At 34.6% G+C, this 20,406-nt stretch overlaps 1 protein-coding gene across 1 annotated transcript in view; it reads right to left on the bottom strand.

Annotated features, from left to right (window-relative positions):
- Nucleotides 1–20,121, bottom strand: part of LOC128989745 (fatty-acid amide hydrolase 2-A-like) — a 54,377-nt gene extending 34,256 nt beyond the window's left edge. The window contains exons 1-2 of the mRNA XM_054411776.1: nt 19,976–20,121; nt 4,787–4,874 (exon numbers count right to left, since the gene is read on the bottom strand). The gene's annotated coding sequence lies outside the window, so the exon portion shown is untranslated. The remainder of the gene's footprint in view (nt 1–4,786; nt 4,875–19,975) is intronic.
- Between the last annotated feature and the right edge of the window lie 285 nt (nt 20,122–20,406).

Raw genomic sequence — 20,406 nt, 5'->3', positions numbered from 1 at the left:
GTCCTGTCACGTGATGTCTGGAAACCCCAATCTCGCCCCAGTTCTCTTGCATTCATGCAACTACTAACATGTCCCCGGCACAATTAACTCCCAATTGCTGCTCTCATCTCTTAACCCCAAAGTATATTTAATTATTATTAGTGACACATATTAAAAGTAAAAGTGAACTATTGAACATTTGTGAAGTGAAACACTACTACTGCCGGTCCGGGTCTGTGTACGAGCAATACGCAATAGCTGGCCAGCAGAAGAAACTCGTGTACGTCTACCGGCTTCGTCTTCTCAACACTTCAGTTAAAAGGAAGGTACCTCATCAATCTCATTATATCTGTTAAATAATTAGTGACAAGTTTTTAATATTGCTCTTTCAACATACAGTCCATTTGAACATTTTTAGGCAAGTTTACCCCCCACATCCATCGTAGAGTGCCAGAAGCTTTGCATTTAAGAAGATGTTTAATCTTATAAACAAAAAATACCCCCACTACAGCAAACCTGCAGAGTAAGCGAATTTCCATTTAACTAATTAGATTTTCAATTAAATCTATTTAAATAACATTAGGTTTAACAAGTACAGTACCTAGGTTTGTTTTTACAGGGATACCCTCCTCATACAGTATGTTGTTTTTTGGTAAAATATTAATAGCTTAGTATAAAATGAATAAATTTGTCAAGTTTGATCAAAATAAGAGAACACACAACAGTTTACATCTCCATAAGAATAACATGGGAATTTTACATTTAATACTTTTTAAATTTTATCCTTATCCAAAAACCGTAAAAAAACACTGAAATATATTAAAATACTTCTTTTTATATACACATTTTGAACGAATCGTGTTTTTGTCCTCTAGAAACTACAAAATGAAAAAGTACTGTATATCGATACCGATACTAGGTCGTACCGTGACTGTAAAAAATTACAAACTTGATCACAGACGGGAACATTTTACTCAAGAGTTGGTAGTAAATTCCTTATTGGAATTTTATTGCGAACTAGAAACGGCTAAATGCTTTCTTCTCCTTCTCCATACTGTAAAACCACAAATAAATGTAGCCTTATTTGAAATAGAATATGAATTGTCGCCTATATCCATTGATTTTTGGATACTTTGGACATGTTATCTATTTGGACCAGTTAAAACAAAATTTTTATTAAAAAAAGAAAACAGTTGAATGACCCAACCACAGAACGTGCTGGTTTGAAATTCGATTTGCTCCTAGTTGTTTTCCCTTCTCTTTTCATGTCTGTGACGTAAATAATTTCTTTTCAATTGGCTATTCTTTCAGTTAAAAACCTATAAAAATCTGTATTTCTGTCAAATCCGGTAAGTTTGCAGCAGTGTCTTCTACTGAGTAGACACTGCCATACTATGTTTTTGGCTCGATTTAGTAAATTTCATTCTAAACCTAGGGACAACCTATCTCATTGTCAATGAAAAAACTTAATAATTGGAGTAGAATGTTCATTTCTTTTGTAAGTCAAAAAAAGGTTGAAGCCAATATTCAGGACCCAAGTATGGAATTTAATATCTGTGACATGTTTACTTGTCTTAACTTTTTGTCAATAGTTTATCAGTTTATCATTGAACAAGTTCTTACATAAAATCTCACCTACAGAATGCTGCGTGAGTCAACGGCGGAAACCGCACCTTTTCCCATTGTTCGTTATTTAAAATTACCAAAGACACAACGTAACGATGGCATTCAGTTCCTCCATTGGAGCCAAACGAGACGAGCAGAAAATGGCTGATTATTTATTCACGAATGATTGATACATTTGCTACATTAAGACAGATTAAACATAAAATGATTGGTAATACATAATCGTAATAATATTTTATTGTTATGTATTAGTGTAAAAGTGTATTATTGTATTATATGCAATGTTTTGTTGGCGTTAAAAGGGAAACACTTTTTTTCATTCGCCTGTAAACATATTTTATCAACAAATGTCAATACGCAGAACTGGAGTAGACCTATACAATACATCTCACCGAATTTGCGCAAGTGATCACTCAAGTGATAAAATTGACATATTTACGATTTATAAGGAGAAGCCCGTTTTGTGAACTTCCTATAAAAAATTGTTCCATCAATGTGGGACACAAACACAGACTTGCTATCCTGACGAATTACACAAAACACTGAGGAAATAGTATTAATCGTCACCCATTAGAAGTGTTTGTTGTGGTTTAGTCAGAACAATCTTCCCACGAGTGTAGCACGGGAAGCGTGAGAATCACGTTTGTATTGTGTCGTGGTGAAGTGAAGTGAAATGCTCCCGAAACCTGCTTCTGTAGTGGAACCACAACTAGGCTGGGTGATGTTAGCTCATACAATGCACATTGACTGTAGATCATGATTCATCCTTTAAAATATAACTGTTTGTGTACGTGATTCGTTCTGTTTGTTGATTGCTAATAATGTTTTAATTTAATATTTAATTTGTCTAAATGTATTTGACATTATTGTTATTTGACATTTAAATACCCAGTAAACCTCGGATAGCTACTAAGGTACCAATAAGCTGATGGTGTTCTCGGCATTAGAGCAGCTGACGGCCAGTCCTAAAAAGCTCTTTTAAACAGTTGAAAACTGAATCCAACTGAGGAACAGACTGCTTTTATATTTGTCTAAAACTTAAACTACATACTCCGGTGTGTCGGCCTCAAGTACAACTCAATAACAAAAATCATTAACTGTGGTTATTTTAAAATATAAGGCTTGCTTGAAGACAATAGTTATTGCTTAAAAAGATGACAAAACCTATTAAGATCAAACATAAACATGTTAATATGTTTGTAATTGTTTAAAAAATTTAACTCTCTCTCAGCTGCAGTTGTCAGATTTGGAATTGTATATACGTACTAGCTGACCCGGCGAACTTCGTATCGCCTAAGTTATAGGTTTCCCCTAAGACAGACCGATGGAAAGAAAGTACCGTTACGTTTAATTTTCAAGATGATCTCGTTCGCATCGCTCAATCACGTCCTGGTTGAAGTTCGTTCGCTACGCTCACTCACCTTTTGGTTGGAGCTCGTTCGCTACGCTCACTCACCTTTAGGTTGGAGCTCGTTCGCTGCGCTCACTTGCCTTCAGGTTAGCTCGTTCGCTACGCTAACTCGCCTCCAGGTTGAAGTTCGTTCGCTACGCTCACTCACCTTTGGGTTGGAGCTCGTTCGCTACGCTCACTCACCTTTAGGTTGGAGCTCGTTCGCTGCGCTCACTTGCCTTCAGGTTAGCTCGTTCGCTACGCTAACTCGCCTCCAGGTTGAAGTTCGTTCGCTACGCTCACTCACCTTTGGGTTGGAGCTCGTTCGCTACGCTCACTCACCTTTAGGTTGGAGCTCGTTCGCTGCGCTCACTTGCCTTCAGGTTATCTCGTTCGCTACGCTAACTCGCCTCCAGGTTGAAGTTCGTTCGCTACGCTCACTCACCTTTTGGTTGCAAATTAGCTGTTGTCATAAATGTAAAAGAAATAATAGTGCTGCACCCTGTTGGTAATCCTTGTAACTTTAATGCTATTGAACATCATAGAACAGAACCAACTTGTTTAATTGAAACAGCTGTTAAGATTCATTAATTCCATTTCTCATAAGGTTAACATGGGAAACTCCAGAGCCACTGGGGCGGAGCCCTTTTAAGAATTTCGAAACGGGAAATAGTTTACGTCCGATTCGCATACCTACAGAATTTACACACCAAATTTCATAACGATCGGTGAAGTCGTTCCGGAGGAGTTTGCAGACAAACACTGTGACACGAGAATTTTATATATTAGAAAGAAGATTATATCATTTGCAGAAAGCCAATATCGTTCCACGAGATTCTCTCAAGTTAGGTATAATAAGGACGTGACCACTTCAGTGTTCTAAAATAAAATAAAATGACATTCCTTAAAAACTCTCCAGGTTTAAGTGGGCTTAACAACATTACCATCATTTAGGCCAGCATTACCATCATTATCTAATTTATTTCAATTTTCCCTTAACTATTGAATTCCTCTTTCAACTTGAAGTCACTAAAATTCAACTTTCCTCCCCAAGTACTGTAAAACATTTCAAGATTATAAATGTACTGTACAGTATGTATTGTTCGTGGTTGCCAAAAAATGTTGTTTTCAAGCCTATATTAAATGTGTTTGTTTTAATACGTACTTTACTACACAAAATAAAGTCTTCTCTTCCATCGCTAACGATTTGTAATCCAATACTATAAATGAAAATTACTATTTGAATCTTAGCATAGAACCACCATAGAACCTTTGACTTATACAACTAGACATTCCATCCCCATGCTAAATTTTGTAGCCAGTTTATTAAAAAAAATCGTCGCAGTTGATGTGAGCCACCGACAGATTGTGCTGATGTAAATTACTTCAGTATCCAATAGTCAATGATAGAACGTAGAGAAAACAGCTGAAAGGTAACACATGAACATCCATTCCTTCCTTATTAGAAAGAGTAAAATGGTGTTTAAAATAATGGAATAACGGAAATAATTGGCTATAAACTCCTAATTACTTTTACTTACTTTCGGCTCAGAGGAGTAATATAACGATAGCCAGGAAATCATCTTCACTACAACATGGCGATTTTAGAAAGACGAGGTCTTTGGAAACGAAGAATATTGTGTATTATAAATATTGTATTTAATGTTCAGTGTAATGTCTTTGATTCAGTGATTACATGTGAGACAATGTAATTCTGATCACCCATTTGAGTTAAAAATAAATGACGATTGCTTTGTATTATCTGCATATATTGTTTAAACAACTTCTCACCTTAGTGTATCAGGGGAGGCACTTGGAGCCAGGATTCTAAGACAGCTGGAACAACGGAACAGCGAACTGCAGGAACTGCGAAAACTGTCTGTGGAAAAGATACACAAAATTAACACTTAACATGAGTATTCACTTACATGTATATTTAAATAACGTATTTTCTTGGACCAATGAGTGAATCACTTCTGGCATCACTGATTTCAATTAAAACATTTAGCTGGAAACTGAGGATTAATGGTCTAACTTTCTTCTTTTTTCGCTTTTGGTACATTAAGGTACAATAATTAGTATAACATTTTTTTAAGTTTCGTTGGCCTCTTTAACCTTGCATTTACTCGTTCGCCTATTCATCGGGCCTGTGCTAGAGACGATCCAGCAAAGCAAGACGAGAAAAGGTAGACTACAAAAGTGAACTGCACCTATAAAATGTAATAACGGACGGATGATTATTTTTTGTGGGATTATCAAGGGTAAATCCAGACACATCATCGATAGCAAGTTATACAATCAGCATAAATCGTAATATAGACCCTTACAACCATTACAAAACAACCCAAACGCAAACGTGCAAGCTGTATCCTTATAATGTACACCTCACTGCTACACTTTTGATAATCCCTGAGAGAAGCGCGGCAATAATTGCTGTCTCCGCGGGGTAATTCATGACGAATGACCGGGTAAATATGGTAATCCGAGGGTAAATAGGGAGACTGATTGTTAGTTATGGGGGTTGTGTATAATCCTTGTAACGTCGGCTTAGTCATCATGGGGTCCGCGAGACGACATGGGTTTGCGTATGTGTAGGTTCTAGGTGAGTGTGTGTGTGTGTTAAGGTTTTTAGCACGTTTAACGATACGTGTAATGGTAATGGAACCCATGCTTGAGGAAGATATGGGTCGTAGAAACAGCTGACCTCACAAAAAAACCCATATAGTTCATCTCACTTTATTCGACACTCGCCCTGAATTTATATTTAAATTTACAATAATCGCGCCTATCGTATGATTAATAACGCGTAGAATAATATTTGTTTAGTTTCATCATTGTTCAGCTTGCAAGGTATAAGACACGTGCTTACTTTAAATTTGAAGTCATCGTATACTGGCTTATCTCTTTGCATTAAAATACATAACGTTATATGAAAACAATACAATAAAAATTGAAGACATTATAGAAGTAAGAGAATTGAAATAGATCGTGAAATAAGATGTTTGTTTAGAATATCATTGCATAAAATATATAAGGGAAGTATTTAGTTTACACTTAAAAAAATTGTATTTGTTAAACCAACATTAAATTATGTAAGAGGCGGAGAGATAAAGAGGCTAGGTCAGTAAATGACGTCATGTCTGTGTGTGTAACTGTAGAGTCAACAGAATTGCCAGTCAGCAACAGGTTCCGTCCTGGCGGATAACAGAACTTTGCTGTATCAGTGAATCAGCAACTTAGCACAGCGCCACGGCAGCCTGCAAGTCTTGGCGAGAAAATATGTTGAATGTAAAGCAAAGATCCTTAAACATATTTGGTCTGTATATGTGAAATTCATAATAAGTAAAATGTTAAATGCATGAAGATTGCGCAACCCCGATTAAGATTATAAACGTTGGGTGTTTCGAATGAGTTTAGACTTTGATGAACATGTTTTGGCCACTTCAACCCCCATCACTTAGGTTTCAAGCCACGGGACCTTGTGTCTTTGATTATCCTAATGTAATAATTTGATCAAGAGAAAAGCTGTTTATTGTTAGTGCAAACTGTAAATCCCAAGAGAGACAATTGCATAGAGAAAGGGGAGAATTCAGAAAATAAGAGAAAATATAGTTTTCAGTATGACTTTCTAGCCTATATAATAAAAAAAAATGGGTAAAATGGGAACTATTGGAACAAATAAATATTATTTATATACAGAGCTGTGCACGGGACTTAAAATTATCTTAGGAAAAAATAGAATGAAGTATCTATACCTTATCAGTTTTCAAAATAAATATTCTTGACGGGTCAAATTTAAATTATATGATACATATATAAATAAAAAAATACTTCTTATCCTCATGTTTTACACAAACAGATTCAGAGGCATAATTTGTTTCAATTAAACAAAAATCTTCTAATACAATGCCTGCCAGAAACAACTTTTGAACAGTTGCTACTTCAAAAACTAAATACGTACTTTGTCAAGGAAACAACCGATTTGCCTTTACGTCAATTTAAGGATGTTCCAGTGACCTACATCTGAGACACCCACGACATCAGCTGATCGACACTGGAAGTCCTCCCAACAGGCAACAGCTGACCGGAAGACGGTGTCCGGAAGACTCATGTAGGGACGAAGAAGCAAGGAGGTCGCGCGAAGAGTGAAAGAGTGAGTGATAGTAAGATGAGGCTGTCTACTTCCATTCTTCTCTCACTGCACACGCGAATAATTTTGACGAATCCAATGGAAAGTTGATGAAATGGAAGACGCAGCGAATGCAGCGATATTTCTTAGCTGAGTCTGGGGAGTTTTTAAATGCAGGGAAACTTTTGTTTTTGCTTGAGCGACAAATCGGTTTTGGTCTCTATAAACAAGTAAAACTTCACCATCAGGTAAATGCATTGTCACATCAAAGTACTCAGTACTCAAATCTTTATCCACAACATAACACACACATATACACATACATGTATATTTGCGGAATATATCTACTTCTTTTGTTGTTGCAGTGTTTCTACATAAATACTCAGTTTCGTATCTTCAACAATTAGATTTCATGGCAGCATTGGTCACTAGTTAAGTGGACCATAGTGAAATTTGTCATATTATACTGTAAAATGCGAGCAAAGATCTCATTTCACAGTTTCTGCAGAAAGCGTATAATTGTTGGACGTTGTGTTGCCCGGTTCACTGCCTCCCAGTCACGGTACAAGATACTCTCAGTGTGGATATAGCCTAAACTAGAACTAGAGTACCGTGGTCCATACTGGGCCGAATCTGTGATGTTTCGCATTGAGACGGAAATCGATTATCGAAGCCTTGATTGATTCTTGGCTTCAAGAGACGTTTTCTGTTATGCATTTGAATTTATTTGTGGTGAAGTTTAAAAAATAAACACCCCCGCCACAGCAAACCTGCAGACTAAAGTCTTGAATTCCATTCCCTTGATTAGAGTTTTACTTAAATGTTTCCTTCCACCTGTTAGATCTAATCCCTATTTAAATAACACTAGCAGCGAAACCGGTGTTGCCTGGGTCAAAATAATATTCACAATAATGATAATAAAATTAATTTGAAAGCACCAGTTTGTTGTATATTTGACGTATGCTGTACGTATTTTGTTTGAAAATGTTTTCAGTATGGTATAGCTCCGTTTATAAATTGTGCTACTCACAGTTTCATTTTGAAATGTATTTACGTTGCAGCATTTACATACATACTGTATTCATTTTCCTATAGCAATACAGTACTTGGATGTTCTTCGTACTTTGGCTTGGCTAATGAAACGCTTGAAGTTTTATACGCCCGTTTGAAGAGTCAATATGCGTACAATAAGTACATAGTTTATAGAAAGTGACCGGGCAATTTACTTATATTACTTCATCATTAGCTTGATATTTTGAAGAAAGCCCAACTGATGAATATAAAAGTCAAATAATGGTTTGCCTTATTAGTTATAAGATATCTTAAGTATAATCCTAAATCAAAGTATTTCCCCTAAAAATTAAACATCATGGAAGGATTTGGAACTGCTAAGTCATTTGTTTACTAAGGGCCATCAACCTCATTGTCTTGACGTATGAGCCATTAATTATCATTTATTGGTATCACTAGAACCAAACTTGCGGGAGTGGTTTGCTCCTTCTTTTCCTTGGTAATATATTTTTAAGATAGTCACTTTGAGCTGAAAAATAACAAACAAATTCCTCTGAAAGTGAAATATTTGGTTTGATAAGTATTATAAATAAGGTTCTAAACAGTTCCAATATTCTCAATACCTTTATTATGTAAATATTACCTTGAAGTCGGGGTTATTTCCCCTCTATTACACATTGGACTATACACAATAAAATATATATTAACTAAAATTTAATATTTTTGTCGTAGGCTAATCGTGTGCTTATATTCCGTCTATTCATAAAAAATGGAGGCTGTGGTTAGGTTGGGTTATGAAACAATATCTGACTAAAATTAGACCCAGATTTATGATCAAAACGGCTACAGTATCAAGTAAAAAAAAACATTAAATTTTTACACAAAGCATCTTAAGCTTGTTTCTAATAGGTACCATAAAAAAGAATTTAACCATCCAAATAACATAAATGACACCTCGTTCACACCCAAATACAACACTAACGGTCTGTAGTAGGTGTAACATCAGTTAAACAACATAATTACCCAGTCAATCAATTCGTCCTTGATGGAACACCTTTTATATAATTATCGCACTCTATCATGCTTGCCTCTGCTGCCACTACTCGCACTTACTTTCATATCAAATAGGCTTAACTAACACTATATGAAGTAATTATAATGTTATGTATGGACAAGGAATTACTTGGATTGTTTATTCAATCATAACTTCGGTCTTCATGTCCATAGCAGATTAACCCTGTGTATTTTAGGACCAAAATAAAGTACCGGAACAGGAATTACTGCTTACTTACGAAATAAAGATACATAACGTAATTAGGCAATTCTTTATTTTAAAAGGGCCAACAGACAAAATAAACTGATTTTTAAAGTAAAGGATCTTGGAGCTGCGTACATATTAGTTTAAAATAAGAATTAAAATCTTATTTGTAGTATTTGTTTATAAAAAATTTGCATTGTTAAGGATTAAAAAATATACCTTTGTTATTAACCGCATAAACACTATTCTGTTGTAGTGTTGAAGATATAATATATTCATATTATAATGTCCATAATAGTTATGTTAGAAAAGAACATATGATGTTTCCTTGGTAACAGAGTTTAGTTGTTTGATATATTTTGATGAAGTAAGATGTATACACAAATCTAAGTTTTTCATTCTATCAGTTTTACTATTAAATTAACTTAATTTTTGATCCACAAGACGACTTGTTATTTTAGACGATATTTCCAACATGGTAGCAGAACAGAGTGGTTAAATTAATTGAGAAGAAGTTAATAGAATAGTGAATGATGAGTAATGAAAAACAGATTGAAAAATTAAGAGGGACTGAGAATTTCACAACATGGAAAATAGTCATGAAGGTAATCTTAGAATGTGAAGGAGTTTATGGAATTGTTAGTGGAGAATTCGGAAAACCAACAGCAGGTACATCAAATTATGACGAAAAATTGGTAAATTGGTCAAAAAATGATGCAAAAGCCAGAAAATATATTGTTTTATCCCTTGAGACGAATCCTCTACTTAGAGTAAGCAATTGCTCTACAGGAAAAGAGATGTGGGAGAAACTTGTCCACATTTATGATGTCAAGTCAACTGAAAATATTGACATATTGAGAAATAAGTTCCATAACATTTCTTGGGAACCTACCCTTGGAATGAATGGTCATCTGGAAAAGTTTGACGAAATCCAAAACCAATTAACAATATACGGTAAGCCTATTAATGAAGACGATTTGTGTGCTCGACTCCTTCAAACTCTACCAAAGGAATATGATCACATATATGTGACTTGGCACGACTCACCAAGGGAGGTGAAGACATGGGATATTCTACAGAAGAAATGTCTCAACTTTGAATTACGTCTAAAGGACAGAGACGAGATGGATGTAGCAGTAGCCATGGTTTCCAAAATAAAAGTAAGTTCTAAACAGCCAAAATATATGGGAGCCAAAAATGCCAAAAAGGGATACTTGCAAAAATTAGGAGCGATAAAATGTTTTTCATGTGGCAAAAATGGTCATCTATCTAAAAACTGTCGAACAGGTGTAATTTGTTTTAAGTGTCACACAAAAGGACATAAATCAAATGAATGTACCCGTGAGATACAAAATGCTGCAATGATGACTCGATCAAATCTAGAGGTAGGCCTAATTGATAAGTCATTTTTCAGTGAATGTGATAACTGGCTTGTTGACAGTGGTGCTTCTCACCATGTGACAAACCGCAGGGACTGGTTCGCCACTTACAAACCATTTGATACTCCTAAAAAGATGGACAGTGCTCGCCAAGGTGTTCATATTCAGGCCTTGGGGTCAGGAAAAATAGACGTTATGGTTTTTGATGGTAAACAGTGGACTTACAGGTATTTCGATGATGTTTGGTACTGTCCTGATGTTGCTTGTAACTTATTCTCTGTGAGGAAAGCAGGTGAAAAAGGCATTCACCAGACTGTGAAAAACAATGGTAAGTCATGGGTGTTTTCTCAAAACGGAACAACCATTGCTTTGGCTATATTTAATACAGCTAATCAATTGTATAATATGGTTGTTAAGGTCATTCCACCAAAAGAATCATGTTTTATTTTGAAGAAAATAAACAATAACGATGATAAACACTACTTTAACATTGAAGAGAGTAGCAATGATATCGAGCATGATCCCCTTGACAGTAGGCAATCAATTCTAAATGATGAGACCAGAAATCAGCTTGTTGACAGTAATCAGGACAATATATTCCATGAAGAAGAGCAAGATATTGTGTATCCAGGAACCAATGATACTGATGAGCAAGACATGTTGTGTCCTAGTGATGATAACGCTATTCCAGGTGATATATTACAAGAGGAGACTTATAACCTGAGAAAACGTGATGGAATAAAAATACCTATGAGATATAGAGATGATTCTGTCATGTGTGTCAGTGACAGAGATAAAAATGAGCTTTTAGCTTCTGCAATACTTACAAACGAAGTACCGGAAAATTATGATGAAGCAATTAGATCTGAGCATGTCGTCGATTGGAAATCCGCTATGGATGAAGAAATAAATTTATTAATAAAAAATAAAACTTATGATTTGGTTGATCAACCAAAAGGAAGAAAAGTCATCGATAATCGCTGGGTATTTGCACTGAAAACGAATTCTGAGAACGAGATCATTCGTTACAAGGCGTGTTTGGTCGCAAAAGGATTTACTCAGCGTCCTGGTATTGATTATGGTGACACTTTCAGCCCTGTAGCTCGGTTTAAGACGATGCGAACTATGTTAGGCTATTCAGTTCAGTACAATCTTGCTATCAAACAGTTTGATGTTAAAACAGCATTTTTGAATGGTAATCTTGATGAGACTATTTGGAAGAGTAAGCTTCAACGGTGTGTTTCCCAATCTTCAATGGAAGCAGAATATGTTGCCGCTAGCGAGACCTATAAATCCCTTCGTCTTGTGAAAGAGATTGGCGCAATTGAAGAAAAGTCTATTCCTATACTACATGTGGACAATCAAAGTGCGATTAAACTTATGAACAATCCAATGTTCCACGATCGCTCTAAACATATTGAGACGAGATACCATTATGTTCAACAGTTGGTCTCTGGGAAACAGATCACTGTCAGATACATTCCAACAGAAGAACAAACCGCTGATATTTTAACAAAGGGCCTATCATCATTGAAACATGTTAAAATGAAAACTTTCATTGGGATGGTGACCCCTTAACCAAAAACTTACTTTTCTAAAATGTTTTATGGACATTACGGGGGTGTGTTGAAGATATAATATATTCATATTATAATGTCCATAATAGTTATGTTAGAAAAGAACATATGATGTTTCCTTGGTAACAGAGTTTAGTTGTTTGATATATTTTGATGAAGTAAGATGTATACACAAATCTAAGTTTTTCATTCTATCAGTTTTACTATTAAATTAACTTAATTTTTGATCCACAAGACGACTTGTTATTTTAGACGATATTTCCAACATGTAGGTTATTATTTACCGATCAATCTTCTGGCCACTTATAATATTGAAAATGGTCAACTTCGGGATTTGAACTGCAACTCCTGGACCGAAGTCCCGCGCAACTCATGGATGCAAATGTTTTGACTGAATTGACACCAGTGCCAAGCAGTGATATCTGCAAAGTTGTCTTGGTAAATAACTTCACTATCAGTGTAATATTTGTGTAACCTGCCTGTTGCCTTGCCGCGCACTCTCTCAAGAGAACAGACTCCCATCGTCACTTACATTTAAACTGACTTAGCTTAGCAGTTAATTTAGTGTTTTAATATTCAGCTAGGCATGGTAAATAAAATTGCCACCAAGTCCTTACTGGGCTTGAATGGTTATTTCGGTAAAGCCCTTTTCCGAAGAGATGATGTATTAATTTTGTATACGCTTAGCAAAATATTTCATATTTTGATTTATTGTGTGTGAATCAGTTGTCATGCAAATGACAGATTATTGAAAGAAACTCTGAATACCCAATTGGTCACATAATCATTCTAGACAACATTTGAGTAAAAATACAATATTTACGGAGTAACCTCAAAGAAGTAGGCTATATTCGAGACTAGCCTGAATTCTTGTTAAGCACTGCAAGGTACTAAACCGGGATGTTTATAAATACATTATGTACAAAGTCTGCGCGTATAAGTTTTTAAAATGTAGGGTTTTAATTTTACAGTATACGTATAAGAACAAAATCAGTGAATTTAAAAAACAATTTTATGACAAAAATATGATGCGACCATGTTATCAATAACCTAAATACAGTATTTCCAATACGTTACGAACTAAATTAGATGTTATACAACTGTATCCTCAAACATGGTGGTCTCAGAGTGAGTTAACCATAAATTTAAATAAAGTGTAGATCAAATGTTAATTTAGTACTTATTTAATTACAGCCAAGTCTGCAAATAGTTTAACAAAAAGTCTGCAATCAACTCTGACAAGTCGAAAATATACATAGCATTGACAAAAGCTAAAACATATCAAATAAAATAAATGTTTGCTGAAATATAATACAACATAAAACACAACTAAAAAGAAAAATAATTTAAAGTATTTATTCGGCAATGTTTCACAATATGTATCGAATGTTTATGACTACTGGTGTCACATTGTTCTTGTAAACCTTGAGATGTGTGTGGTGGCCACCAGTCGTAAGTTTGGCCACCTTCTCTTAGCAACATGCTAAAAGGCTATATAAAGTGTCAGACACGTATTCGTGAAACATAAGGATGCCAAATTTCTGTCTAGATTATTTTGATGTGAATGTATACCTTTGGTCTTTACCTGATAAATATAGTTGATTGAGAATGTTATTTTGTAGGGTTGCAAATTTATTTCGATTCCATTCAGAAAACCTACAATACTGGCGACATAACATCTATTAACTTAAATAACACTTTATTAATTAAATACACTTTACATACAAATGAAATACCTGTATTATATTTAGTAGGCATATTCAAAACTAATTACAAGTAATAAATGGAAGTCAAAACATGGGTTAACACATTCCGAATTAGTAATTATTCAAATTTGTAAATGTAGATTATGTTTGGATTCAGTATCCATATACATGTTTATTCGTTGGATTGATTTATCTAGTTAACTATTTAAACAGCAAGCGTAATTTGATACCACAAGACTATGCTACATAGACGCACCCGGTAAAATACTGAGACGTTGACTCACTTATAAATTATTCGGGTCAAGCATTTTCGGAAACGTATTAAACTGTCACCGCACGGCGTCTCAAAGCTGAGAAACCGGCGAATGACACAATCTGCGAGTCGGGCCAATACTTTTCTGTGCAAATTAAATATCAAAATAAATCAAATTACATGTGCTTTAAATCCATGATCTTTCCGATTCAAACCCCCCTTTTTGTGGGTTGAAAATAACATTAGCATAGTTTGGTGTTGATGTCTTTAAAGTTTGTCACGCAATATCAATACTTTTGTACTGTTATTATAGCAAAACAGTGAAGTACACGTTGTACAATCTATTCTCAAGTAAGAGAAGACGATTTATTCTCCTACAATGCACTCCAGGCTGACCAAATATGTTACAACAAAACAATCAAACAATGTTTCAGATTTCATAATAGAATGAGAGGTCTATTTGCGGTTTTAAAAGTCAATGGCAAATTCGTTTATGTATGCACGGCACAAAACATCTTGAGCTAACTTCAACCCTTTGTAGCAGTAGAACAAATAAAATCAGCTGATTCGGAATACCTTACATAAAGCTTACATACAGCTTAACATGAAACAATAACAATACCCTGTTTGTCACTATACTTCAATATTTGTTCAAACAATGCTTTCTAAAGCTTAAGATATTTAAGGTCTTGTGGGGATCTGATGGGGAAAAAATATGAAAACCCGATAGGACACAGCAAAAAACTGTTTTAGAAGAAAATAAATAACGATGAATCGTATTGACATTTGTACACATCATCTATATGGACCAGTTAAAGTAAATTTCGTAAGTAAGATTACTGTTGAATCATTGGCCGAATGTAGTTTATACACTAGTGTTTACTAGTTATGGTTGAATGTCCCACTGACAAGAGGGTGCTCCAAGGCTAACACTCTATTTTCTCATTTATTTTTTGATACTTTCACAAGTTAGGCCTGTGTGACACGCAAATTATATTTTACAAAAAGATGTAACTCCAGTTAGGCTTGGTTAAAAAGTATGCGGCATTTGTAATGGACATAATCGCTGGTTGGTGGCTCAATAGAATAAAATATTCTTTCTAATACTGGATACAATTATTAATATTGGGGAAACGATTATTGTGCGGATTTTGTGTAAAGTGCATTGATAAAATCTGAAAAAAGGATAAGTCATCTTAACAAGAAGAGTCAGAAAGAAATCTTTATATTTTAAACTGTTATAAATGTCAGCTGTTTATAAACAAATATTTAACAGAGTAAAATAACTGAACAGAAAACTCCAAAGAAGGTAAAATACATAATAAGGCATATTAGTCCAGTAAAATAAGACATTTTGGTATGCAAAAGGTCGGGTAGTTCTGATTTTTAGATATGTTGTTAGTATTGGGCCCATAACATAAAATCCAAGTTATCCACCTCGAGATGCTGCCGCTCGCCGCGGGGCGCGCCACTTGTTATCGAAATATAAAAAATATGGCAATTCCTATTGTTTTTCACTCAATCTCGCGAACCGTTGATTTTACCGAAAATTTTATATTATTACATTAGAGAAGAATAAATTTGTGACAGTTTAAACCCAACAGCAAGTATGTAGCGTAAATAATGGTCAAAATACAGACCATCAAAATAAATAAATTTCCCAAAAACCGATAAAAATTGTGGTTTTTTCAATATTTCCACAATATAGTTGTTTGAAGCAAACACCGTATTGATTTAGAGAGTATGCCAGTTTATTTGCTATTAATAGAAAATAAATGACAGTATGAATAAAAATACCCCCATTTCAGCAAACCTGCAGACTAAGCGAATTTCCATTTGCTTGATTTTATTTTCACAAACCTATTTAAATAACATTAGGTTTAACTGGTGCCTAGGTTTGCTGCTACAGGGAGGGTAATATAGTATATAAAATAATAATAGTATGATAAGAAACAAATAAATTTACCCAATTTTATAAAAATGTGTCTATAAATAAGGAAAAAAACAATAATTAAAAAATCTTCGCTATTGGAATAACCTGATTTTTTTTAATTACATTTTTTAATTTTCTTCGTAACCAATAACTGTAAAAATACATTTTAATGTACTAAATTATTTGTTTTTAAGCTCTACAAAATTCTTTAACGATACAATTGTAAAATTGTATGTTTTGAGGGTTAAAAATGAAAAAAAAAATATTCTTACCGGCAAAATACCTATAAAGCAACCGTTCCTATCATGCCGATCATGCTTTGCGAACTCGTTTTAATAAATAAATGTACGTGTGCATGATTCAATGATTCAATGATTTATATAGGCCATTAAGCAAAAGCAATAGGCTAAGTCACTTACAATACAAAGTAAATGATAAATAGTCCATCTCTTGATTCACAAATAAAAGTAATGTTTGAACCAAATTCCACTAAATCGGATGATTTTTGGGAATCATCGTGCTAACGGACGATAATAACTTTTTTGGATACAGTTTAGTAAAATCTTTAGTTTTTTTGGATACAGGGTCTCCAAAAAACTTACCTAGTTTGAAAATTTATTTATTTATTGTACTAGATACAAACTACTGTTCAACGACTTATACCATAGAGAAGGCTATGCTGATACATTAAATGAAAGGTAATAAAATAAAAGTTATTTTAACACTATCACACCTCAATATGCGAACCATTTGTAACCCTGCAGACATGCAAGCTATTTCTACTCATTTTTAGCATTAATATTTTATTATTTGTATTATAATTTATTACCAAAACTATGTTCAAGGTCAAATAGGTGTACGCAACTCATTGCCAACGTACGAAACTATAACTTTGAAGTATAGGCCTACTCTACACAGCACGAAATGATTATTACTCATCCATTTGAACAATAGTATCGTGAGGTATGTTTAAAACTATGGAGTCTTTTTCGGACACCCGGTATATATATATATATTTATATATGTTATAACAATTTGAACCAACAGTATTTTTGGCCTCTTGGAATACCAAAATGAAAAAGTAAATCGGTCCCGGGTCTAGGTCTTACCATGAGACCTACTGTAATAGCGTATTCCGTATAAGAGAAATTTGCTAATATTCAGCATATCATTTACATTGAATGGTGTGTGTTGAGGAAACCACTATTGAATCTTTTCGTCAATTTCGTTGTCTCGAGCAATGCGAGAATGGCGCACGTCAACATGTTGCTCACTGTTAATGTTCAACTGACGTCATTTTTTATAATGTTTCTCAACCTCCTACAGATTTGATGAGGACGGATCATCCCAAGCGCCCATCAAGTTATAACATTTTGTCTGTTATCCCTCGTCCCCGAGTCAATCCACCAGAGCTTTTCATTGTTTTTATGAGGGCCTGTTCGATGGCCTAATCAGACCAAATTCCACACCAGAACTTGTCTGTACGTCTTGTAGTGAAATTTCCGATCTTTGTGAATTTTTTGTGTTCTTCAATATCAATCCTCTATTTCAATTCATATTCAGCATGTTCTGTATAGATGGGCGTGCTTGGCGTGGAAAAATTACCCGCAGCATGGAAGATCTGTAGAGTGATTGTAATTGGAAGATCTTATTTGCCTGATCGTTCAGCCTCAATAAACTAACTGTTAACTATGTTAAACTGTTTTATTTTGTTTTCATGTGAAAATATTGTACCCAAAGCTTAGCTTAAATGTTTATGTATAAACTTTTGACAGCTTTGGGAAGAGTAGTTTTGCCGTTGAAGGTATATTTTGAAGGTCTGTTTTTCGCCATGTAAACCTACATTTATTAAAACGAGTTCGCGAAGCATGATCATTGAAGTATAAGACAAAACTTAGGAAATTAATTTATGTTTTTAGAAACGTACGCGAAATTCTTAACATTAATGAAATAAAATTGTTATACTATGCATTTGTCCAATCGGTACTTCAATATGGAATTATAGTATGGGGAGGAGCTAGTAGCAATATTTTAAAGCCACTTTTTGTCATACAAAAACTAATTATTAAAATAGCTTTTTAATTCAACAGGCGTTTTCCTACAAATTTATTATTCAAAAACACTCAGTTTCTTTCAGTGCGTCAACTTTTTATCAAAACTTAACTTGTATATACCTACTCCAATCAAGATTCGATAGTGACGCCAATCACACATAACTATCCCACCACAAAAGCTGTAAATGTAGGTATGCAGGTACCCCGAGTTTTCAAGTCTGAAAACCTTATCAATGCTTTTTATTTTGCGAATTTTTTGTATAGGAATATACCATGAGATTAGAGATCTACAGGTATCTCTTCCAGTTTATAAACGTTCGGTAAGCAGTTGGCAGTCGGAGATTGGGCTCGTTCAGTCTGAAACACTTATCAGTTCAGTATACAATACATAACAATAATAAATACACAAGTACAGCAAACAATATTTATCGTACAGACATTAGTAACTGCAACTCCATTCACTCGACTACCTTTTACTTAGCATTAACTGTTCCTGTAGCTGTCTCATAGCTTAGTTGTAATTAGTATTTTGATTAATTTAGTTTTAATTTTTAAGAATATTTCTAATTTGATTTGTAATAGAGCTCGTCCTGCGCACAGGTCTTTTACGGCCTATGCGGGACTATTGTTCGTATTTTGTATATGTATATATTGTAAAAAAATTTTGGAAATAAAACAGATTTTGATTTGATTTGATCAGGCCATGGGAACGGTTGCTTTATGGGGTTTATTGTTAAGAACGGGTTTTTCGTATTTTTGACCCTTAAAACATACAATTTTACAATGTATCTCTAGACCATTTTGTAGAGCTTAAAAACAAATAATTTAGTACATTAAAATGTATTTTTACAGTTATTGGTTACGGAGAAAATTAAAAAATGTAAATTAAAAAAATCAGGTTATTCCAATAGCGAAGATTGTTTAATTATTGTTTTTTTCCTTATTTATAGACACATTTTTATAAAATTGGGTAAATTTATTTGTTTCTTATCATACTATTATTATTTTATATACTATATTACCCTCCCTGTAGCAGCAAACCTAGGCACCAGTAAACCTAATGTTATTTAAATAGGTTTGTGAAAATAAAATCAAGCAAATGGAAATTCGCTTAGTCTGCAGGTTTGCTGAAATGGGGGTATTTTTATTCATACTGTCATTTATTTTCTATTAATAGCAAATAAACTGGCATACTCTCTAAATCAATACGGTGTTTGCTTCAAACAACTATATTGTGGAAATATTGAAAAAACCACAATTTTTATCGGTTTTTGGGAAATTTATTTATTTTGATGGTCTGTATTTTGACCATTATTTACGCTACATACTTGCTGTTGGGCTTAAACTGTCACAAATTTATTCTTCTCTAATGTAATAATATAAAATTTTCGGTAAAATCAACGGTTCGCGAGATTGAGTGAAAAACAATAGGAATTGCCATATTTTTTATATTTCGACAACAAGTGGCGCGCCCCGCGGCGAGCGGCAGTATTTCGAGGTGGATAACTTGGATTTTATGTTATGGGCCCAATACTAACAACATATCCAAAAATCAGAACTACCCGACCTTTTGCACAGCAACCCCATATTTTCTGACAGATTTACTGGACTATATATTACATAAATATTATTGTGTATAAATAAATAGAAAAGGTTTTGAAACATATATTTTGTACTTACGTTGGTACAGGAGCCAGCGAATGCCGCTCTCCACGTACAAAGCACAGTTTAGCGTACAGCGTACAGCGTGGCCGGCGCGGCGCGACTGTACAGCGGTAGCGCGGCGTACAGCGACTGGCGGAAACTAACCTTGTACAGAGGACCCTGACCTCCTCACGCTCCGTGCTGGGAACTGACTTCTCGTGGGCATCTGACCATAGTCTCACTTGGGCATAGTTGTCCCCCACATTCATATAATAGGACATAGGCTCCAGCCGTTACTTAGGCTAGACATAGAGCGGTTTTATCACTTAGGTAAAATCCATTAGTGATTTACAGGACTTGAACTCGGCCTCCTGAGTCTGAAGTCCCGTGCTCTTCTACTAGACCAGCTCCCCCTACAGTCACATCACAGTTTCGGTGGCTTTGATCACAACCAGCTGAATTTTCCT

The sequence above is a fragment of the Macrosteles quadrilineatus genome, unplaced genomic scaffold (assembly GCF_028750875.1).
Source record: "Macrosteles quadrilineatus isolate MER2022 unplaced genomic scaffold, UCM_ALF_1.0 Scaffold_3__2_contigs__length_128488019, whole genome shotgun sequence".
Lineage (NCBI taxonomy): Eukaryota > Metazoa > Arthropoda > Insecta > Hemiptera > Cicadellidae > Macrosteles > Macrosteles quadrilineatus.
Note: the sequence above shows the minus strand (reverse complement) of the source record. Positions and strands in the feature narration are given on the sequence as shown.